Genomic DNA, 24,873 nt, shown 5'->3' on the forward strand with positions numbered 1-24,873 from the left:
TCAGTTATTTAACTTTTACTGACTGCCTACTGTGGAATAGACACCATTATAAGTACTGGGAGAAGAATATAAAAAAACCCACATAAGATTCTTAACTTCATAACTGTATATTCTCAGAGACCCCCCCCCAAATAAAAGTAAACAAAGACCTACTATAATGTCAGGTAGTGATAATCCATATGAAAAAAAGTAAAGCAGGGTATGGGGATAGAACCAGATGAATATCATTATTTTAGGTAGAATAATTAGAGAAGGTTTTTCTGAAGAGAGGACTCTTAAGCAAAGATTTTAATGAAGTTATAATTTTAAGTTAGAACCAAGAAGACTTGTTAATGAAAGAGAAAAAGAAAAATCAGATATGACTCCAGAGTTTTTGGATTGAGCAACTGAGTTAACAGTTGGTATAGTCATTAATAGTTTCACCATTTTCTACGTTAAAAAGACTGAGAGAGGAAAAATAAAGAGTTGCATTTTGGACCTATGAAGTTTGAGATGTCTATTGAACAACCAGTTGTGAGGCTTACACAGGCATCTGTTGCTTTTGCCTCCATCATCCATTTACCTCTCTCTTTTTTTTTTTTTACTTAAATTCTACTTTGATAACATTCAATGTTATATTAGTTTCAGGTGTACAATATAGTGATTCAACACTTCCATACATCACCTTGTGCTCATCATGACAAGTGCACTCACCTTTCACCCATCCCCCTAACCCCCTCCCCTCTAGTAACCATCAGGTTTTTTTTCTATAGTTAAGAGTCTGTTTCTTGATATGTCCATCTCTTTTTTTTCCCATTTGCTCATTTGTTTCTTAAATTCCACATATGAGTGAAATCATGTGGTATTTGTCTTTCTCTGACTTATTTTGCTTAGCATTATACTCTCTAGCTCCATCCATGTAGTTGCAAATGGCAAGATTTCATTCTTTTCATGGCTGAATTATATCCCATTGTGTATATATATCTTCTTTATCCATTCATCTATCAATGTCCATTGATTTTGGGCTGCTTCCATATCTTGGCTATTATAAATAATGCTGCTATAAACTTAGGAGTGCTTGTATCCCTTTGAATTAGTGTTTTTGTATTCTTTGGGTAAATAGTAGTGCAATTTCTGGATCGTAGGATAGTTCTATTTTTAACTATTTGAGGAAGCTCCATACTGTTTTCCAGAGTGGCTGTATCAGTTTGCAGTTTCTACCCACAGGGCAAGAGGGTTCCCCTTTCTCCACATCCTTGCCAACACCTGTTGTTTCTTGTGTTGTTGATTTAAAAAAAAATTTTTTTTTTAAGATTTTATTGCGAGAGAGAGAATGAAAGGCAGCATGAGAGGGAGGAGGGTCAGAGGGAGAAGCAGACTCCCTGCTGAGCAGGGAGCCCGATGTGGGACTCGATCCGGGGACTCCAGGATCATGACCTGAGCCGAAGGCAGTCACTTAACCAACTGAGCCACCCAGGAGCCCTCTTGTGTTGTTGATTTTAGCCATTCTGACAGATGTGTGGTGATATCTCATTGTAGTTTTGATTTACATTTTCCTGATGGTAAGTGATGATGAACATCTTTTCATGTGCCTGTTGGCCATCCAGATGTCTTCTTTGGAAAAATGTCTATTCATGTCTTCTGCCCATTTTTTAACTGGATTATTTGTTTTGCTGGTGTTGTTTTATAAGTTCTTTATATATTTTATATACTAACCCTTTATCAGATATGTCGCTTGCAAATATCTTCTCCCATTCCATAGGTTACATTTTAGTTTTATTGATTGTTTTGCTTCACTGTGCAGAAGCTTTTATTTTGATGTAGTCCCAATACTTTATTATTGTTTTTGTTTCCCTTGCCCAGGAGACATCTAGAAAAAAGTTTCTATGCCTGATATAAAAGAGATTACTGCCTGTGTTCTCTTCTAAGATTTTTATGGTTTCAGGTTTCACATTTAGGTTTTAAATCCATTCGGAATTTATTTTTGTGTGTGGTATAAGAAAGTGGTCCATTTTCTTTCTTTTGAATGTTGCTGTGCAGTTTTCCCGCACCATTTGTTGAAGAGACTGTCTTTTTCCAATTGGATATTCTTTCCTGCTTTGTTGAAGATTAATTGACCATGTAGTTATTGATTTATTTCTGGTTTTTCTATTCTATTGATCTTTATGCCCAGTACCATACTGTTGTGATTACTACAGTTTTATAATATAACTTGATGTCTGTAATTTTGATACCTCCAACTTTGCTTTTCTTTTTCAAGATTGCTTTGGCTATTCAGGGTCTTTTGTGGTTCCATACAAATTTTAGGATTGTTTGTTCTAGTTTTGTGGAAAATGCTGCTGGAATTTTAATAGGGATTGCATTAAATGTGTAGATTGCTTGGGTATGTAGACAGTTTAACAATATTTGTTCTTCTAATCCATGAACATGGAATGTTTTTCCATTTCTTTGTGTCCTCTTCAATTTCTTTCATAAATATTTGATAGTTTTCAGAGTACAGGTCTTTTACCTCTTTGGCTAGGTTTATTTGTAGGTATCTTATTTAGGTGCAGTTGTAAATGGGATTGTTTTCTTAATTTCTCACTCTGCTTCATTTTTGGTGGCTAGAAATTCAACAGATTTCTGTACATTGATTTTGTATCCTGTGACTTTACTAAATTCATTTAACAGTGCTAGTAGCTTTTGGTTGAGTCTTTCGGGTTTTCTACATACAGTATCAGATCATCTGCAAATAGTGAAAGTCTTACTTCTTCCTTATCAATTTGGATGCCTTTTACTTCTTTTGGTTGTCTTATTGCTATGGCTAGGGTGTCCAGTACTATTTTTTTTTATTCTTATGTTAATCTCCATACATTACATCATTAGTTTTAGATGAAGTGTTCCATGATTCATTGTTTGTGCATAACACCCAGTGCTCCATGCAGAATGTGCCCTCCTCAATACCCACCACCAGGCTAACCCATCCTCCCACCCCCCTCCCCTCTAGAACCCTGTTTGTTTTTCAGAGTCCATCGTCTCTCATGGTTCGTCTACCCCTCAGATTTCCCCCGCTTCATTCTTCCCCTCCGGCTACCTTCTTCTTCTTCTTCTTTTTTTTCTTAACATATATTGCAGTATTTGTTTCAGAGGTACAGATCTGAGATTCAACAGTCTTGCACAATTCACAGCGCTTACCAGAGCACATACCCTCCCCAGTGTCTATCACCCAGTCACCCCATCCCTCCCACTCCACCCCCCACTCCAGCAACCCTCAGTTTGTTTCCTGCAATTAAGAATTCCTCATATCAGTGAGATCATATGATACATGTCTTTCTCTGTTTGACTTATTTCACTCAACATAATACCCTCCAGTTCCATCCACATCGTTGCAAATGGCAAGATCTCATTCCTTTTGATGGCTGCATAATATTCCATTGTATATATATACCACATCTTCTTTATCCATTCATCTGTCGATGTGTCCAGTACTATTTTGAATAAAAGTGGTGAAAGTGGACATCCCGACCATAGAGGAAAAGCTCTCAGTTTTTCTCCATTAAGGATGATATTAGCTGTGGGTTTTTCACATATGGCCTTTATTATATTGAGACATGTTCCCTCTAAACCAAATTTGTTGAGGGTTTTTGTCATGAATGGATGGTATATTTTGTCAAATGTTTTTCCGCATCTACTGAAATGATCAGACGGTTCTTATTCTTTCTTTTATTAATGTGATGCATCACATTGATTTGATTTGCAAATATTGAACCACCCTTGCAACCCAGGAATAAATCCTAATTGATAGTGGTGAATAATTTTTTTTAATGTGTTGTTGGATTCAGTTTGCTAGTATTTTTTTGAGGATTTTTGCATCTATGTTTATCAGGGATATTGGCCTGTAGTTCTTCTTTAGTGGTGTTTTTATCTGGTTTTGGTATCAAGGTAATGCTGACCTCATAAAATGAATTTGGAACTTTTCTTTTCTGTTTTTTGGAGTAGTTTGAGAAAAATAGGTATTAACTCTTCTTTAAATGTTTGGTAGAACTTGCCTGTGAAGCCATCTGGTGCTGGACTTTTGTTTGTTGGGAGGTTTTTTTGTCTGTTGGTTTTTTGTTTTTTGTTTTTTTTTATTACTGATTCAATTTCTTTGCTGGTTATTGGTCTGGTCAAATTTTCTATTTCTGGGGCACCTGGGTGGCTCAGTCATTAAGCGTCTGCCTTTGGCTCAAGTCATGATCCCATGGTCCTGGGATTGAGCCCCACATTGGACTCCCTGCTCCATGGGAAGCCTGCTTCTCCCTCTGCCCTCCCCTGCTTGTGTTCCTGCTCTCGCTATCTTTCTGTCAAATAAAAATTTTCAAAAATCTTAAAAAAATTTTTTTCTATTTCTTTCTGCTTCTGTTCTGATTCTGCTTCTGATTCTGATATGTTTTAGGAATTTATCCATTTCTTCTAGGTTTCCAATTTGTTGGCATATAGTTCTTCACAATATTCTCTTATAATTGCATTTCTGTAGTGTTGCTTGTTATGTCTCCTCTCTTATTTGTGATTTTATTTATTTGAGTCCTTTCTCCTTTCTCCTTGATAAGTCTGGCTAGAGCCTTACCAATTTTATTGATTTTTTTTTTTTTCCAAAAAACGAGCTCCTGGTTTCATTGATCTGTTCTATTGCTTTTTTAATTTCTATATCATTCACTTCTGCTCTAATCTTTATTATTTCCTTCCTTCTGCTGGTTTTAGGTTTTGTCTCTTAATTTTCTAGTTCCTTTAGATATAAGATTAGGTTGTTTATTGGGTTTTTTTTTTTTTTTTAGCCTGGATTGCTATAAACTTCCCTCTTAGAACCACTTTTGCTGCATCCCAAAGGTTTGGGACCATTGTGTTTTTATTTTCGTTTGTTTCCATGTACTTTTTATTTCTTCTTTAGTTCTTGGTTGACCCAGTCATTGTTTAGTAGCATGTAATATAACCTCCATGTATTTGTGGTCTTTCCAGATTTTTTCTGTTTTTTCTGGTTGACTTCTAGTTTCATAGCATTGTGGTCAGAAAAGATTCATGGTATGATTTCAGTCTTCTTGAATTTGTTGAGGCTTCTTTTGTGGACTAATATGTGATCTGTTCTGGAGAATGTTCTATGTGTACTCAAAAAAATGTGTATTGTACTGTTTTAGGATGGAATGTTCTGAATATATCTGTTAGATCCATCTGGCGCAATGTGCCATTCAAAGCCATGTTTCCTTGTTGATTTTCTGTAGATGATCTGTTCATTGATGTGAGTGGGGTGTTCAAGTCCCCTACTATTATTATCAATTAGTTCCTTTATGTTTGTTATTACGGTTTTATGTATTTGGGTGCTCCTATCTAGGGTGCATCAATATTTACAATTATTATATCTTCTTATAGGATTGTCCCCTTTATTATTATATGGTGTCCTTCTCTGTCTCTTGTTACAGGCTTTGTTTTAAAATCTAGTTTGTCTGATATAAGTATTGCTACTCTGGCTTTCTTTGACACCCACTTCCATGATAGATGTTTCTCTATCCCCTCACTTTCAACCTTCATGTGTGTTTAGGTCAGAAATGAAGCTCTTGTAGGTAGCATATAGATGCGTCTTGTTTTTTTTTTATCCATTCTGTCACACTATGTCTTTAGATTAAAGCATTTAGCCCATTTACATTCAAAGGATTGATAGATATGTTTTTATTGCCATTTTATTGTTTTGTGGCTGTTTCTGGAGATTTTCTCTGATCCTTTCTTGTCTTTCTCTCTCTTGTGGTTTGCTAATTTCTTTCGTGATATATTTGGATTTCTTTCTCTTTATTCTTTGCATATTTATTAGTAGCTTTTGATATATGGTTACCTTAGATTTATACATAAACTCTCCTGCATATAGCAGTCCTTGACTGATTTTTTACAGAAACATTCATTTTTACTGCTTTTGTGTTTCCTTCATACTGTCACTTTGGTCTCTCATTTCCATCGAAAGAATCCCGTTTAATAAACTCTGTTTCTCATTCTATTATGAATGATAGCCTTACTGGAAAGAGGATTCTTGGCGGCAGCTTTTTCCCATTCAGAACTTTCAAGATATCATTCCCGTCCCTTCTGGCTTGCCAAGTTTCTGTTGAAAAATCTCCTGCTAGCCTTATAGGTTTTCCCTTGTAAGTTACTGTCTTCTTTTTCTAGCTGCTTTTAAAATTTTTTCTTTGTCACTATGTTCTGCCAGTTTAATTACAATATGTGTTGGTGTGGGTCTGCTTTTGTTAATTTTGATGAGAGTTCTCTGTGCCCCCTGGATCTGGATATCTGTGTTCTTCCCAGATTAGGGAAGTTTTTTGCTACTATTTCTTCAAATAAATTTTCTGCCCCCTTTTCTCTTTCCCTCCTCTGGGACTCCTATAATATGAATGTTATTACATTTGATGGAGTCACTGAGCTCTCTAAGTCTATTCTCGCTTTGCATAATTCTTTTTGTTCTCTTTTATTCAGCTTGATTACTTTACATTATTCTGTCTTCTAGGACACTAGGTTGTTCTTCTGCTTCTTCCGTCCTGCTGTTCATTCCATCAAGGATGTTTCTCACTTCACTTATTGAGCCCTTTATCTCTGCTATGTTGTTCCTTATCTCTGTGTTAAGGGTTTCACTTATGTCTTCCCCTCTTTTGTCAAGTTCAGTGAGTATCCTTATAATCATTGCTTTAAGCTTTTTGGTCCCAAAGCTGGCAGGGCTGGGCCAGCAGCACCCACCTGCTGGCTTTCCTCACCTCCACTCCACTATCTGCCCATTGCTCCATCTGCCCTGACACCCATGACAGAACAGGCCATATCCTTCCTCACAGACTTCCTGACTGGAGGCATCACCACTGCCATCTCCAAGACAGCTGTGGCCCCAATCAAATGGGTCAAGCTGCTGCTGCAGGTATAGCACACCAGCAAGCAGATTACAGCTGATAAGTAGTACAAGGCCATCATGGACTGTGTTGTATGCATCCCCAAGGAGCAGGGTGTGCTGTCCTGAAGGGGCAACCTAGCCAACATCATCTGCTACTTGCCCACACAAGCCCTCAATTTTGCCTTCAAGGATAAGTACAAGCAGATCATCCAGAGGGTCACAGACAAGCATACACAGTTCTGGAGGTATTTTGTAAACTGCCATTTTTATGTCATCTCTCCACTCAGGCTGCTATCTCTTTAAGGGTGGCAACCCAGTGATCACTTGCCCTCCTGACTTGCCCAGGGCTGAATGAGTTGACTTTTAAAGCCCCAGGCTCCAAGTCCCAGGGGTTATACAAACCCACAGAATTCAGCCCTTCTGGTTTTCAAAGCCAAACGTTATGGGGATTAGTCTTGCCCATGTGAGCTCCCTGGTGCAAGGACCCATTTCTCTGCCTTATCTGCATGTGCAGCTCCCTCCGTCCTGCAGGCAGCTTCCCTCTGTCTTTCTGGATTTCCTAACCTTTTAGATACAGTTTCTTCTCTATATTTAGGTTGTGGAGTTTGTTCTGCCAGTCTTTATATCCCTCTCTGGTTTATTTACTTGGATATGAATGACATCCAGTTGTAAAGGAGGGACAGGTTGAGCCAGGGTCCTCCTACTCACCATCTTCCCAAGCTCCTCCTACCCTTTTTCTGATAAGGGCCTCACTTCCTCTAAGGGAACCAGCCTCACCCACTTCTGGAAGGCCACAGGCCATGACCTTCCAGAGGGATAGACTTCATGTTCAGGAGTGGGCATGTGATTCAGAGTATCATATCTTCCCAACCATATTGCTCTGTCTGAAGACAATAAAATTAGGAACCATGAAATTTTTGCTGGCATCGTTGAAGGACATTCTCTTTTCTGCTGCTTGCTGAAAGTGTAGGATCCTACTTAATAACCAACTTATCACCACCAGCAAAAAGCCTCAATGAGAAATCAGAAGGAAGCAGAGGTACAACAATCTGAGAGATCACATCTTGATGTCAGAGTTTGGGCTCTTGGATCCAGCTATGCTTAAATCTTACTCTTCAGGATTTCAATTATGTAAACCATTAAATACCATTTTTAATTGTTCCAATTTGAGTTGGGGTTTCTGTCACTTGGAACTAGTAAAACCCCAAATAATAAATAGGATATCTCAAATTTTTCCACTGATAAAGCTCTATGGCAAAGAACAATAAATCAGTGGTAACCTGATAGTGTAGTCCAGAGAGGGTCAAAATATGCATTAGATGTCTTTAAAATCTCCTATCCTCTTAACATTTGAAGTGAATTTTACATTACTCTTCTTTGTGTTTCATATCAGTAAAAAAGAATGCCCTCCATCCTCAAACAAAAAGTGATACTTTGTAAAAATGTACCATTTTTTGCCTGTGGCTCTGTTTACCCCATTTTGAGGATTGCTCATGACCCTAAGAGAGCTAGAATTCATCGTAGGAATTGGATGGATGGGACTGAGATCAAGAGAATGTGCAGTTCATTGTGGAGAATGAACTTAGAGGCAAAAGGCCTGGATATGAATCCTGTTTATACACTTGCCAGATGACTTTTAAAAAGTTTCTGTTTCCACATTGAAAAATAGGCCTGCATGTTCCATCTCTCTAACACTCTGTAATTTTTAACGCTTCCTACTTCACCTGGCTATCGTAAGGACCAATCTAGTGGTAAGATAATGCCTATTCTCCTTAAGAAGATTTAGGAATCAATGACCCCTAGGAGTCAGCATAGACTAAGAACTCATCATCATAGTTTTCAAAACTGAAAGCTTGATTGTTTTTTAAAATGGAGTTACTAGTAACCATATTTTAACTCACTTTGGAAATTTAATGGAGAATCTTAAATATACTGTATCTTGATTTTTAGAAAGCATTTGACAAACTTTCTCATGGTATTTTTATGGATAAAATGATGAACACTAATATCACTGCAGTGCTTAGTAGAAGTACAGCTGATTGAATATACCTTGAAAGAATATTGATTACTGGCTCTGAAAAATGTTTACTTAATGTCATACCACCCACCAGTCTCTGTTCTTGGGCCTGTCAGGTACAATATTTTGCATTAATAAAATGAAGGAGGGCGCCTGGGTGGTTCAGTTGGTTAAGCAACTGCCTTCGGCTCAGGTCATGATCCTGGAGTCCCGGGATCGAGTCCCGCATTGGGCTCCCTGCTCAGCGAGGAGCCTGCTTCTCCCTCTGACCCTCCCCCCTCTCATGTACTCTCTCTCATTCTCGCTCTCTCAAATAAATAAATAAATCTTAAAAAAAAAAATGAAGGAAAATTACATATAATTGACCAACACAAACAACCAGAGATTGAAAATGATCCTGACATGCTAGAATATTTACAGAAATTTTAAAAAAATAATTCAAACAAATGTTAACTTTGACATTTAGCTTCAGGTGAGGAAATTCTGTTCAATAGATCTGAGTATATAGTTAATTACAAGTATAAAATTAGTTAGGAAAAAGTGTGGCTGCTTTCAGCTAACTTAGCTTGAGGTATTAACAGAAGTGCAATACCCAGAACTCAGGAAGTAATGTATCCCACACCCTTCAGCACTGATGAGATAATATCTAGTGTTTATATTCTGAAGAGATATGTAGTAGAAAAACTAGCCTATGTCCTGGAAAAAGTGACCAAATGGTGGGAGATCTGGAAATATGGAGGTTGAAAGGGGTTTGTTCTGGGCTGTGTAACTGATGAGGACAAGGACTGAGGGGGAAACATGGCTATCTTGTCCTTCCAGGTTGTTACGGAGCAGAGGCTACAGAATTGCTCCTCCTACTTCAGAGGGGAGGGCCAGGACCAAGAAGGAAAGGGGGCAGGTGAAGTGAGCTCTGGTTCAGGATGAGAAAGAACCAGAAACCACCAAACAGACTCCCAAAAGGCAAACCCTCTGTCACAGGCTGGACTTTGACAAAGACTGCATGCTCTTCATCTAGGATCTTAAAGAAGAGAGGTTTTACTCATCTGGTAAAACTAGATTAGAGAAATTGTGGTTCCTTCCAAACCTACATTTATGTAATTTATTATAAGTTATTAAGACAAGAAGTTAAATCATATAGACACCAGACCCTTACAACATACATATTTTCACAAATGTGAGGCAAGTCAGGAGGTGCCCATGGGTATCTTGTTGTCTCACTATTTACCTTTTGTAGCAATTGTTTTGCTTCAGTCACTACTGGCAACCAGACTGGAATTTCTGTCTGGTTTTACTCCATTTGTATAGCCGTGAGGAACATGAGCTCTGGAGACAGAATGGCTGTGATTGAATTTTGGTTTTACAGTGCAGGTTCGGGGTATGTTATTTGAAGTTTCAAGCCTCTTTTTCCAACCTGAAACCTGGAATAATTGACCGACTCATTGGGTAGCTGTGAGGATCAGATGAGACCGCTCGTGTAAAGCACTCAGTGCAGTGCCTGCCACAGAGCAAACCCTCAGTGAATGTTACCTGTGATGACTACCTTTGCAATGTCGCTCCTGGGTTTGACCTTCAAATTTACTCTATTTACTTTAGAGGCTGAATAACTCCATTTGTTTTGCTTATTGTCCTGCTTTGGGAACAGAATTTGAAAATATGAAATGGGCTTCTTAAACAGATGAAGGGCAGCAGTGCTGTGGTAGGAGCAGAGGCTGATCCCAGTCCTCCATTTAGACCAGTGCTGTGACTAGACAAACCACTTAGGCTCAACATCAATAAAATGAGAGGTTTATGTTTTTCCAGCTAAAATGTTTTATCCTAAATTGGGCCATGAATGGAAAAGAATAATAAGTCATGAGGATAGGCAGAAGGAATGGGAATACTGAAAAGCCTAAACATTGACTATTTAGAGTAGTCTGTGAACAAAGTACCTCCTTTACAAGCTTCACGGTACAATGAATGGTCCTTGTGAGCTCTATGAAAAAAAGACAATAATAACCATATATTCCGATTACTTCCAATGATAAATTACTAAAATTGCCCTAAATTTTAATAAGAGTATGTATACTTCATTCACCTGAGGTGAAGTTAAAGGTGACGTCTGTCAGACATTGCCACATTAATCACCTATAGCCTTCCTCATAGGCTGGTATGCTATGTTAAAGGGTCACAGCTAAATGGAATAGAAAATTACCTGCCATATAACCCCAGTGCATTGTTTATTTGATTTTCACTGGAATTCTGTAGATTAACTACAGAATCAGGAACAGATGGAATTAAAAGAGTCCTTTTATGGGGGCACCTGGGTGGCTCAGTCGTTAAGCATCTGCCTTCGGCTCAGGTCATGATCCCGGGGTCCTGGGATCGAGCCCCGCATTGGGCTCCCTGCTCCGCAGGAAGCCTGCTTCTCCCTCTCCCACTCCCCCTGCTTGTGATCCCTCTCTCACTGTCTCTCTCTGTCAAATAAATAAATAAAATCTTTTTAAAAAATTAATTAAAAAAAAATCCTTTTATGGCCTGATGGCCTCCTGAAGCTTTCCCCTAACCCAGAGCCACATGCTCTCTGTATCAATAGATAGGCCCAGCAATCAAGGGCATAAGTTTCACTACCTTCCACCCCCTCCTTCCTCTACTCTCTTCCCCCAATTTACCCAGCACCTCCAGTGTGAATGTTCTGTGCATACAAGGAATAAGATGCTCCTCAGTTGCAAGGAATTCAGGTCAACAGAAGAAATAGATACATAAATAGACAATTCTTATATAATGGATGAGTGCAATAGAGAAATGTGTCTGGAGCAGTGTAGTAGCATTAGGGGAGGGCTATCCTGTTCAAATGAGGAGCTGGGAAGGCAATTTAAATGATAGAGAAGATTCTGTCATTGGGGGATGATGGACACTGATTCATTAAAGTTAAATAGTCATTAGCCAGGTAAATACATGGAACAAGGAGGGGTGGAACGTGAACACAGGCATGGCAATAGGAAACAGCATAGTGACCACCAAGGGCATTGTAAGCAATTCCACGTTGCTGAACTATGAAGATCCATTTGTGCAATGCTAAGTAGCCTAAACTAGTGGTTCACAGTGGGGCCCATGGACCAGCAGTGTCAACATCACCTGGGAATTTGTTGGACATATAAATGCTCAGGTCCTATCCTGGACCTACTAAATCAGAAATTTTGGAGGTAGGATCCAGCAATTGATGTTTCCACAGTTGATTCTAATGTACACTACAGTTTGAAAAACACTGGCCTAGGTTTTATACTATAGTGGGAAGGGAAATTTTAAAGACTGTTAAGAAGAGTGCCATGGACTCTTTATGATATCAAATACACTTTCCCCTGCCTTTTGTGATTTTAGAGATTATTGCTCTAATGAAAGGCCACTCAAGAAGATGGACTTGCATTTGGGAAACAAAGTCAGTTACATTTTCTTACATATATTTAACTATAGAGCTGGATGGAATCAAGCTATTGGGAAGGTATGTGTCCTGAAAATCCTTATCATAGAGATAATATTTGATAGGCTACAAAAAATATGTGTGGCACATTTTGAGATATTACCAACTCATCAGTCAAAAATTACACTAAAACTTTTTGTTAAACTCATTCAGATACCATAAATATGTAAACTTTGAGAAAGTGGTCCATCCTAACCATAACCCTGTCATTTTCAAGCTTTACTTTTAGCAGTGGAATGTTTTTTGAAGAATCATTTATACAATCTTCCAAAATATAAATAAAAGTCAAGTCACTCTGGTTGAAGCTCAGGAAGGGAAGTGCTTTACTTGTCCCCTTTGGCAGTCTGAGACCCCTCCATGGGGCCCATTGTTTTAGAATCGTTGACCTATTTTATTTCTGGGAGACATGAAAAATCCCACTTCATTAATAAGGCTGATTGTAGCTGTATTAGTCAGAATTCTTGAGAGAAACAGAACCAATAGGATGTGTGTGTGTGAGTGTGTGGTGTATCCTAATTCACTAGCTCGTGTGTGTGTGTAATAAACACAGAGAGAGAGAATAGAAAAGAGGGTAGATTTAAGAAATTGACTTGTGTAATTATGGGGGGGCTAACAAGTCTACAGTTTGCAGGGCAGGCCAGCAGCCTGGAAATTCCAGCAGGAGTTGACATTGTAGGCTTGAGTCCAAAGGCAGTCTGGAGGCAGAACTTCCTTCTTCCTTCAGGGACCCAAGTCTTTTCTCTTAAGACCTTCAACTGATTATATGAGGCCCACCCATATTATGGAGGATAATATGCTTTACTCAATGTCTACTAATACACTTTAAAAAGACCTTCACAGTAATAGGTAGGTTGGTGTTTGACCAAACAACTGGGCCAAAGTCATAGCCTAGCCAATTTGACAAATAGCTAAAATAGATTGTGCTGATTTTTCTAGCTACTATAGTAATAAGAAAGGTTCTGAAGAGCCAGGTGATGAGAGACAAAAACCAAATATCTTAAAGTGTGGATGAGTTTAAAAACTGCTTCTTTGAAATGAATGATGTAACTAGAGGTCTAGCAAGGACCATATGCAGAAAGGCGGGGGGGTGGGGGGGAAGATGGTGGAGGAGTAGGGGACGCTACTCCAACCAGTCCCCATAATTGAGTTGGATATCTACCAGATCACACTGAACACCCACAAAATCAGCCTGAGATGTAAGACAGATCTGGATCTCTACAAACAGAATATCCCAGGCAATTGGTTTCAAGGTACAAAGTGGGGAGACATGATTCCACAGACAGATATTGGAGGATAAATGCCCGGGGGGGGAGACTGGCCGTGGGGATCCTACACCGCCGGTGAGCGATAGCCTCCCGTGCTAAGGATGGGGCACAGACTCACAGACCAGTAGCGGTGGGGAAAGGACTTTAGGGCAGCCCCCCAGATGGAAACCCGGAGCGGTGGAGCCCCTTGTGCAAACTGGGGGCAGCTGGCGGTTCTAGAAGCACAAAGGGCAGAGACATTCTCCGACCTGGAGGTGAGGACTGGGAGCGCTGTGGAGGGGAAAAGAACCCAGGACACTGCAGTTTATAGCAGCACAGACAGAAACAGAGTGTGGCCTGGAGAGCTCACTGAAGAACAGATGTGATCTCTTTGCTCTGAGGCAGAGGGCTGGAAATGATCTCTCCTGCTCTCTTGGAAGAGATGCGGAAAGCCACCAGAGAAAGCCACCAGAGAACAAAAGCCCCCAAAAACCGGTTTTCACTGAGCCCATCCCCACCACAGGGGGCAGGGCAACTCTGCCCAAACAGGGTTGCCTGAATAACAGTGCAGCAGACCCCTCCCTGAGAAGACAGGCTGGGAGAACAAGAGAACAGCAAGCCTAAGGTCCCTAGAAAACAGGTGCATCTTGCTTGGGTTGTGGTCAATAATTTGGACTCTATACATTCCCTCAACCACCCCTCAACCAGAATGATTAGGAGGAACCCCCAAAATAGGGGTTCCTAAATAGAAAGACTCAGAGACTGTAACCTCTGCCACAGATTTACAAATGGATTCAGATATAACCAAGATGTCGGAGATAGAATTCAGGGTAGCAATTGTGAAGATAGTAGTAGAATGGAGAGATTGATTAATGGCAACATAGAGTCTCTAAGAGCAGAAATGAAAGCTGAATTGGCAGAACTTAAAAATGCTATCAATGAGATCCAATCTAATCTAGATAATCTAACAGCTAGGGTAAGCGAGGCAGAAGAACGAATTAGTGACCTGGAAGACCATTTAATAGATAAAAAGGGAAAAGAGGAGGCCAGAGAAAACTCAAAATCCATGAAAATAGAATCAGAGAAATAAGTGACATCATGAAACATTCCAATGTCAGAATTATTGGAATCCAGGAGCGGGTGGAGAGAGAGACAGGACTAGAAGATATATTTGAGCAAATTGTAGCTGAGAACTTCCCTAATCTGGAGAATGAAACAAACATTCGTATCCTAGAGGCAGAGAGGACCCCTCCCAAGATCAAGGAAAACAGGCCAACGCCCTGGCATGTAATAGTAAAACTCGCAAATCTTAGAACCAAGGAAACCATCTTAAGGGCAGTTAGGGGGAAGAGATTCCTTACGTACAGAGGGAGGAACATCAGAATAACGTCAGACCTATCCACAGACACCTGGAAGACAGAAAGGCCTGGCAAGTCATATTCAGGGTACTAAAGGAGAAGAACATGCAGCCAAGAATACTTTATCTGGCAAGGCTGTCATTTAGAATGGATGGAGAGGTGAAGAGCTTCCAAGACCGGCAGAAACTGAAAGAATATGTGACCATTAAGCCGGCCCTGCACGAAATATTAAGGGGGGGTTCTATAAAAGGAGAAAGACCCCAAGAGTGATATACAACAGAAATTTACAGGGACAATCTGTAAAAACAAGGTCTTCACAAGCAATATGATGACAATGAATTCATATCTTTCAATAATCACTCTCAACGTGAATGGCCTAAATGCTCCCATAAAACGGCACAGGGTTGCAGTTTGGATAAAAAGACAGGACCCACCCATAGGCTGTCTACAAGAGACTCATTTTGAACCTAAAGATACATCCAGGCTGAAAGTGAAGGGATGGACATCCATCTTCCATGCCAGCGGACCTCAAAAGAAAGCTGGGGTAGCAATTCTTATATCAGACAAATTAGATTTTAAACTAAAGACTGTAGTTAGAGACACAGAAGGACACTATATCATTCTTAAAGGGTCTATCCAACAAGAAGATCTAACAATTGTAAATACCTATGTCCCAAACATGGGAGCAGCCATCTACATAAGCCAACTGTTAACCAAAATAAAGAGTCATATTGATAACAATACGTTAATTGTAGGAGACCTCAACACTCCACTCACAGCAATAGACAGATCGTCTAAGCAGAAAATCAACAAAGAAACAAGAGCTTTGAATGACACACTGGACCAGATGGACCTCGTAGATATATACAGAACATTCCACCCTAAAACAACAGAATACTCATTCTTGTCGAGTGCACATGGAACTTTCTCCAGAATAGACCATATACTCGGTCACAAATTAGGTCTCAACCGATACCAAAAATTGAGATTATTCCCTGCATATTCTTAGACCATAATGCTTTAAAACTGGAACTCAATCACAAGAAAAAATTTGGCAGAAATTCAAACACTTGGAAGCTAAAGACCACTCTGCTCAAGAATGTTTGGTTCAACCAGAAATCAAAGAAGAACTTAAAACAATTCATGGAAACCAGTGAGAATGAGAACACATCGGTCCAAAACCTATGGGATACTGCAAAGGCGGTCCTAAGGGGGAGATACATAGCCATCCAAGCCTCACTCAAAAAAATAGAAAAATCCCAAATTCACCAACTAACTTTACACCTTAAAGAATTAGAGAAAAAGCAACAAACAATGCCTAAGCCACATATTAGAAGATAAATAATTAAGATTAGAGCACTAGATCAATGAATTAGAAACCAGAAATACAGTAGATCAGATCAACGAAACTAGAAGCTGGTTCTTTGAAAGAATTAATAAGATCAATAAACCACTGACCAGACTTATCAAAAGAAAAGAGAAAGGACCCATATTAATAAAATTATGAATGAAAGGGGAGAGATCATGACTAACACCAAGGAAATAGAAACAATTACTAGAAACTATTATCAACAACTATATGCCAATAAACTGAGCAACCTGGATGAAAAGGATGCCTTCCTGGGAACCTATAAACCCCCAAGACTGAAACAGGAAGAAATTGACAATGTGAATAGGCCAATAACCAGTAATGAGATTGAAGCAGTGATCAAAAACCTCCCAAAAAACAAGAGTCCAGGGCCTGATGGATTCCCTAGGGAATCAATTTACCAAACTTTCAAAGAAGAAATAATACCTATACTCCTGAAGCTGTTTCAAAAAATAGAAACAGAAGGAAAGCTTCCAGACTCATTCTATGAGGCCAGCATTACCTTAATCCCCAAACCAGCCAAAGACCCCATCAAAAAGGAGAATTTCAGACCGATATCCCTGATGAATATGGATTCCAAAATCCTCAACAAAATCCTAGCTAATAGGATCCAACAATACATTAAAAGGATCATCCACCATGACCAAGTGGGATTTATCCCAGGGATGCAAGGGTCGTTCAACATTTGCAAATCAGTCAATGTGATAGAACACATTAATAAGAGGAGAGAGAAGAACCATATGGTTCTCTCAATTGATTCAGAAAAAACATTTGACAAAACCCAGCATCCTTTCCTGATTAAAACTCTTCAGAGTATAGAGGTAGAGGGAACATTCCTCAAGTTCATAAAATCCATCTATGAAAAACCCACAGCAAATATCATCCTCAATGGGGAAAAGCTGAGAGCCTTTCCCTTAAGATCAGGAACACGTCAAGGGTGCCCACTCTCACCACTGTTGTTCAACATAGTACTAGAAGTCCTAGCAACAGCAATCAGACAACAAAAAGAAATAAAAGTATTCAAATTGGCAAAGAAGTCGTCAAACTATCTCTTTTCGCAGATGACATGATACTTTATGTGGAAAATCCAAACGACTCCACCCCCAAATTACTAGAACTCATAACAGCAATTCAGTAATGTGGCAGGATACAAAATTAATGCACAGAAATCAGTTGCTTTCTTATACACTAACAACACAAGTGTAGAAAGAGAAATTAGAGAAACGATTCTATTTACAATAGCACCAAAAACCATAAGATACCTTGGAATAAACCTAACCAAAGAGGTAAAGGATCTATACTGTAGGAACTACACAACACTCATGAAAGAAATTGAAGAAGACACAAAAAGATGCAAAAACATTCCATGCTCATGGATCGGAAGAATAAACATTGTTAAAATGTCTATGCTACCCAGAGCAATCTATACCTTCAGTGCCATCCTGATCAAAATTCCAATGACATTTTTCAAAGTGCTGGAACAAACAATCCTAAAATTTGTATGGAATCAGAAAAGACCCTGAATCACCAAGGAAATGTTGAAAAAGAAAAACAAAGCTGGGGGCATCACGTTGCTGGATTTCAAGCTATATTACAAATCAGCGATCACCAAGACAGCATGGTACTGGCACAAAAACAGACATATAGACCAATGGAACAGAATAGAGAGCCCAGATATGGACCCTCAACTCCATGGTCAAATAAACTTCGACAAAGCAGGAAAAAATATGCAATGGAAAAAAGACAGTCTCTTCAATGAATGGTGCTAGGAAAACTGGATAGTCACGTGCAGAAGAATGAAACTGGACCATTCTCTAACCCCATACACAAAGATAAACTCCAAATGGATGAAAGACCTCAATGTGAGACAGGAATCCATCAAAATCCTAGAGGAGAACATAGGCAGTAACCTCTTTGACATGGGCCACAGCAACTTCTTTCAAGATACATCTCCAAAAGCTAGTGAAACAAAAGCAAAAATGAACTTTTGGGACTTCATAAAGATAAAAAGCTTCTGCACAGCAAAGGAAATAGTCAACAAAACAAAGAGGCAACCCACAGATTGGGAGAAGATATTTGCAAATGACACTATAGATAAAGAGCTGGTATCCAAGATCTATGAAGAACTTCTCAAACTCCACACCCAAAAAACAAATAATGAAGTCAAAAAGTGGGCAGAAGAGATGAACAGACACTTCTCTGAAGAAGACCTACAAATGGCTAACAGACACATGAAAAAATGTTCATCATCATTAGCCATCAGGGAAATTCAGATCAAAACCACATTGAGATACCACCTTACACAAGTTAGAGCGGCAAAAGTTGACAGGGCAAGAAACAACAAATGTTGGAGAGGTTGTGGAGAAAGGGGAACCCTCTTCCACTGTTGGTGGGAATGTAAGTTGGTACAGCCACTTTGGAAAACAGTGTGGAGGTTCCTCAAAAATTTAAAAATAGAGCTACCCTATGACCCAGCAATTGCACTCCTGGGTATTTACCCCAAAGACATAGATGTAGTGAAAAGAAGGGCCATATGCACCCCAATGTTTATAGCAGCAGTGTCCGCAATAGCCAAACTGTGGAAAGAGCCAAGATGCCCTTCAACAGATGAATGGATAAAGAAGATGTGGTCCATATATACAATGGAATATTACTCAGCCATCAGAAAGGATGAATACCCAACTTTTACATCAACATGGATGGGACTGGAGGAGATTATGCTAAGTGAAATAAGTCCAGCAGAGAAAGTCAATTATATGGTTTCACTTATTTGTAGAACATAAGGAATAGCATGGAGGACATTAGGAGAAGGAAGGGAAAAATGAAGGGAGGGAAATCGGAGGGAGAGATGAACCATGAGAGACTATGAACTCTGAGAAATAAACTGAGGGTTTTAGAGGGGAAGGGATTGGGGGGATGGGTTAGCCTGGTGATGGGTATTAAGGAGGGCACATACTGTATGGAGCAGTGGGTGTTATACGAAAACAATGAATCATGGAACACTACATCAAAAACTAATGATGTACTGTATGGTGACTAACAACATAAAGAAAGAAAGGAAGGAAGAAAGGAAGGAAAGAAAGAAAGAGGAAACCTGGCCTAATTTTGATGAATTTGTCTTATTTCAAAAACAAATTATACAGAAAAAATTAGTCACCAAAACTGCCAAAAACTAAAACCTTACTTAAGATCTATTAGCATTTGAGGCTGACACAGCAGCAGATTGGAGCTTCATGCATAACTCTGACCTATTTCCTAACAACTGGTTTTTGTTACCAGGGATGTCAGTGAAGGAAATGAAATTCTTGCCTGTTGAAAGCTGAGCTCATGCTTCTTCCCCAAAGGAATATTAGCTCTTCAATCTAAAAGAAAGTAGTCCAGAAATGAGTGGTTGAATGATAATACAGGCCATTCATGCATTTAATCACTTAACAAGTTTTAGGACTGTAAACTCTTGCACAGCACAAGTCTCAAAACAGGCCTTCCCTCGAAACCCACTGCCAGGCTGGACTGTGTGAGTTACTATGCTGGTACCACCCTCCTCAGTTTGGCCACAGCCCTTGGTTTGTGGCAGCCATTTTGTATGCCAACAGCCTTTGAGGTAATCTGGCATGAAAAAAAAAGTACCCCCACAGGGAAGATGGTGACTAAATGAACAAACCTAATTCTCCCTTTGAGAAAGGTTTGAGTCCTAAAAAGAAATTCAATCAAAAGTAGCTGGTGAGGGGAGCAAAGACTAAAAAACACACAGAGAAGCCAGGGGATCAGAGCACAGAGATGACCAAGGCACAGAACATGACTTCATAATCTAGTAGAGGGGCCTGACAAGAAAAGGAGAATTATAATACAATATGATAAATGTTGCAACAGCAAGACGCATAGAAGACTATGGGAACACATTGAAAGGATACTTGGAAGGTGACTAAGAATGGCTTTTTGGAGGAGACAATACGAATAGCTGAGGAGTGATAATGGCAAAGTGTTATCAAGGGCTCCATAAAGTTCTGCTATTGAGGGGGTGACTGATGGCTCCCTAAAGCTAGAATTGGATCTTGAGAAGTAGAAATCTTCTAGTTCTCAAATTACCTCGTGATTGTCATGTAGCCCATATAGTCTGTGGTGCTTTTTACATGACTTCCACTTCTGTTGCTGATACTTGGTTCCCATGTGGCACCTAGACATCTATTTCCTTACTCTTTTTCCATGTGTATTTAGAGTGAGACCTCTGACAATCAGGAGAGTTGATGTTACTTGTAACGTGAAAGCCAAACATGCCACTTTGGTTAATTATTTGTTATATAAAGAAGCTTTGCAAATCAAGACCAAAACAACCTAAAAGCCAAAATTTTGGTTCACAGTAAGTCATAGTATCCTTAAAATTCAAATTTCTAAAATGAAAAAAGAAAAGACTTATTCCATCTAATTTTTTTTGTTTAACCCCTGAAGGATTTTACTTAACACAAATTGTGACTGATGTGTAGTAGACAAACTAAGGGGGAATTTATACTGTCCTCCTTTCGAGTTAGGGATTGGAAATGATGAGTCAAAAATCAGAAGTTGCTGTACCTCAAACCATCTTCAAATGTCAATTAAATTTTCCACAGAGCACTGAATCAAAATGAAAATGAAACACATACATACATACATGCATACATTATGAAAACCAACCCTCCTCTTAACCGGTGTTTCATTTGGTTCAATTTCTCCTTCCTTTTGGGTTTCCTTAGTTGTCAGCCTGCTACAGGATATGAAAGCAACACAACATGGATAACCACTGAAGAATGGAGAGAAATTTATTCCCTTTACAGATTAGTTGAGCCATTAATTACAATGATTGTACCAACAATGGTGTTAGTTGTTCTATCAATTGTGTAAAATTATTTGTGAATGATATCTTGCAAGAGATAAATTGAGTTAAAAATTTGAGCATCCTAATAATTAGAAGGGGTGAAATTTCAGTTTACTGTATAGAGTGTACCATACCTAATGGAAATGTATGCAAATTTACCTTGTGTTAACTTGAAAAAGCTGAATTTCAATTATCAATAAAGTTCTGTTTTCAGCACAAAATTAGGAATAATGTAAATCAATTTTTTTAACTTTGAAGAATTCTGATTTTAAGTTGGAGGAAGGATGAATGAATTACCAACTGTTTTATGTTAGTGGCATATGACTTGACCACTTCAGCTTGTAAATATCTTTGTCGGTCCTGTGAGAGCAATTCAATGTGAAATATGCAAATTTTGAGTTTTGCAAGGTCTTTAGGATACATCATTTTCATAAAATGAAACTATGATCTACTTTCTCTGCTTTGATCATATGCCTGTACCATTCATGTGATAAAATTTCTGCAGTTTATTGACTGGCATCTGGGTCTTAAGAGGTGGAAAAGTCATGATAAGTTTATGTTTCAGGCTATTAAGTTGTGATGGTTAATTTTATGTGTCAACTTGACTGGGCTAAGGGATGCCCAGATAGCTGGTAAAAAACTATTTCTGGAAATGTCTGTGACGGTTTTTCCAGAAGAGATTAGCATCTGAATTGCTGAACTGAGTAAAGCAGATGACCCTCCCCAATGTGGGTGGGCATGATCCAATCTGTGGAGGGCCTGAATAGAACAAAAAGGTCCTTGAACTGAGACATCCATCTTCTCCTGACCTCAGGCATTGGTGCTCCTGGTTCTCTGACTTTTGGACTCCGACTGGGACTCACATTTTAGGCCCCTGTTCTCAGACCTTCAGACTTGAACAGCTGTCCTGGTTCTCCAGACTGCAGATCAAGGGATTTCTTGGCCTCCATAACCATGTGAGTCCATTTTTATTGGTTCTATTTCTCTGGAGAACCCTAATACATAAGTGATATTCAGAAAGTCTGAAATATTTAGGTCATTGGATACAGTCATCTGGTAAGTTTTTAGTCTAATAGGTTTTTTTGTTTGTTTGTTTGTTTTTGCCTTTTTTGGGTTATGAAACCCTTTGAAAGTCTATAACTCTAACCACCAGAAAAATGCATATATGCATATGTACACTCCATTCTGCCTACATATATCATGGACCCCAAATAAAGAAGCCCTCTTTAGATAGACAATATTTATGGAAAGGAGGTCTGTTTAAGCAAGTATATGCCCTCTACCACAACCACCACTACCAGGAATTCAGCAGTCATTCTGTAGTATGCCATACACATATGTAGGTAGATTATGGTTCTGGGTTCAGATTACTGTTTTAATTACTCTTCCTTCAACACTCTTAAATGTTCTGGAATTTCTCTTTGTATTCAGAATCAAAGAATTTGAGAACATTAAACCAAAGATGAAACTAGGTTCCCAATGTTATAAATAATTGTAAAAATTCTTTTTGGTAACAATTAGAGAGCAGTAATGACAAAACAAAAGTTAAACCACAAAAACAGAACAAACCATGTTCATGTGTTAAATTTCATACAATAAAAGTAAAATACAAGGGTATTTTTTTCTCTTAAAATAGTTTAAGTCAATTTGTACCAATTATACACACACACACACACAGATTGACATAAATAGGCTTATAGAGCCAAGGTCTGAAATTACATCAACATACATAGAATTTATGTTAATATATATATTTTTTATTGTTTATTGAGACTATGCTTTTCTCTAAAAGATAGCAAGATTTGAAAATCCAAAAATATAACACAAGGATTTGTGGGGGAGTTTTTATTTAGAAAGCAATTCTTAAATAAGTCAATCAGAGAAACACAGTTATCATATGATCTCACTGATATGAAGAATTTGAGAAACAAGGCAGAGGATCATAGGGGAAGGGAGGGAAAAATGAAACAAGATGAAATCACAGAGGGAGACAAACCATAAAAGACTTAATCTCAGGAAACAAACTGAGGGTTGCTGGAGTGGTGGGGGGGTGGGAGGGATGGGGCGGCTGGGTGATGGACACTGGGGAGGGTATGTGCTATGGTGAGCATTGTAAATTGTGTAAGACTGTTGAATCATAGACCTGTACCCCTGAAACAAATAATACATTATGTTAATAAAAATAGAAAAAAGAAAGCAATTTTTAATTGTCTAAACAAAAGTAAGGGACAAAATGGTTTCTTTTTTTTTTTTTAAAGATTTTATTTATTTATTAGAGAGAGACAGCGAGAGAGAGGGAACACAAGCAGGGGGAGTGGGAGAGGGAGAAGCAGGCTTCCTGCGGAGCAGGGAGCCCGATGTGGGACTCAATCCCAGGACCCTGGGATCGTGACCTGAGCTGAAGGCAGACGCTTAATGACTGAGCCACCCAGGTGCCCAAAATGGTTTCATTAACTAAAAGTTTTGTCTGTTCAACTGCCTGTCATACAGATATACAAACGGGCATTTACCCATAGGATTATTCATTTAGAAAATAAAAAATGTGAGTTGAAATATATTCTCAAAGGAAAAGAAGGCTCTGTTTTAAAGACACTTGAGAGCCATAAAAATTATTTTCTCTGGCCTTTAGACGACAAGCTAAAGGCCATTCCCAAGGGGAACAATAGCAGTGGACAGATCTGAACTCTCAGATTCCCTGTTGTGTTAGTGGGGATGGAAAGCCTCCATTTGTGAAGTTAAGATTAGAGCAAGTGTTAACAAAATAAAGTCAGCTACACATTGAAAAAAAAAATCTGATACCAGTCCATTAAGGGAACAAGGGAATTACTAGAAATAACTCTGAAATTCTTTCCCACCAATACTGAATTTAATTACAGACAGGCATTGTCAAGAGTCTATGAGAAGGAAGAGTAAAACAAGGAAAACAAAGAAATTACTGCATGGTAAGTATTGTTTTATGGGTTTCATTATGAACAAATGTATTTTATACATGTTATGTTCTCAATGTTAGACACATCTTATATGTTTATAAAAATTGCATTTGAGGTTATTTCTAGAGGCTTAGTAAAGAATAAACTATAGTTTATCAGGTTTGCATTTACTTTTTTTTAAATCTTTTTTTTAAGATTTTATTTATTTCAGAGAGAGAGAGAGGAGAGAGAGGAGAGAGAGAGAGCATGCAAGCATGAGCAGGGGGAGGGGCAGAGGGAGAATCAGACTCCCTGCTGAGCAGGGAGCCTGTCGCAGGGCTCAATCCCAGGACCCCAGGATCATGACCTGAGCCAAAGGTGCTTGCAGTATACTACTTAAGATGGCATTATCCAAAACAAAAATTCTCAACAGGGGATATGTAGCAGCATAAATTATCTAAGATGTATCCTCCATCAACTCTGTTTTTTTTTTTTTAATACTGCCTAAGGATTTTTTTTATTGACTTCTGAATAAGAATTTGGAAGGTTCCAATGTGAAATGTCCAAGAAGAAATTTCATGATCATAGCTCAGTGGTGTTCTTCGGTGATAAACATGGTAAAGCAATGTTACATTCCATCAACCTCACAGAATGCATTACCTAGGCCTTCCTTCAGTCTCCTAGAGCTTACTTTCTTTCTTTTGTGGGTTCTTCTTTATGCTGCCATGTATTACGGTCCTAGCTTGATAGAAAACTTGAATTTACAGTTTCACATTCCTTTCTCCCACGTATTCACCAAACATCTTAGGCAACATCCTTC

At 38.8% G+C, this 24,873-nt stretch overlaps 1 long non-coding RNA gene across 2 annotated transcripts in view; it reads left to right on the top strand.

Annotated features, from left to right (window-relative positions):
• The first annotated feature begins 12,274 nt into the window (after positions 1-12,274).
• Positions 12,275-24,873, top strand: part of LOC135361615 (uncharacterized) — a 120,849-nt gene continuing 108,250 nt past the window's right edge. The window contains exons 1-3 of one of the 2 annotated variants that reach the window (XR_010405174.1): positions 12,275-12,345; positions 21,959-22,100; positions 24,021-24,086. This is a non-coding gene — a long non-coding RNA (uncharacterized LOC135361615). Of the gene's footprint in view, positions 12,346-21,958; positions 22,101-24,020; positions 24,193-24,873 lie in introns of those variants that run through there. The other variant, XR_010405173.1, reaches the window with a different exon arrangement.

This window comes from Mirounga angustirostris, unplaced genomic scaffold (assembly GCF_029215605.1).
Source record: "Mirounga angustirostris isolate CCGP_5_RB_7025 unplaced genomic scaffold, mMirAng1.0.hap1 SCAF_9, whole genome shotgun sequence".
In the NCBI taxonomy this organism is placed as follows: Eukaryota; Metazoa; Chordata; class Mammalia; order Carnivora; family Phocidae; genus Mirounga; species Mirounga angustirostris.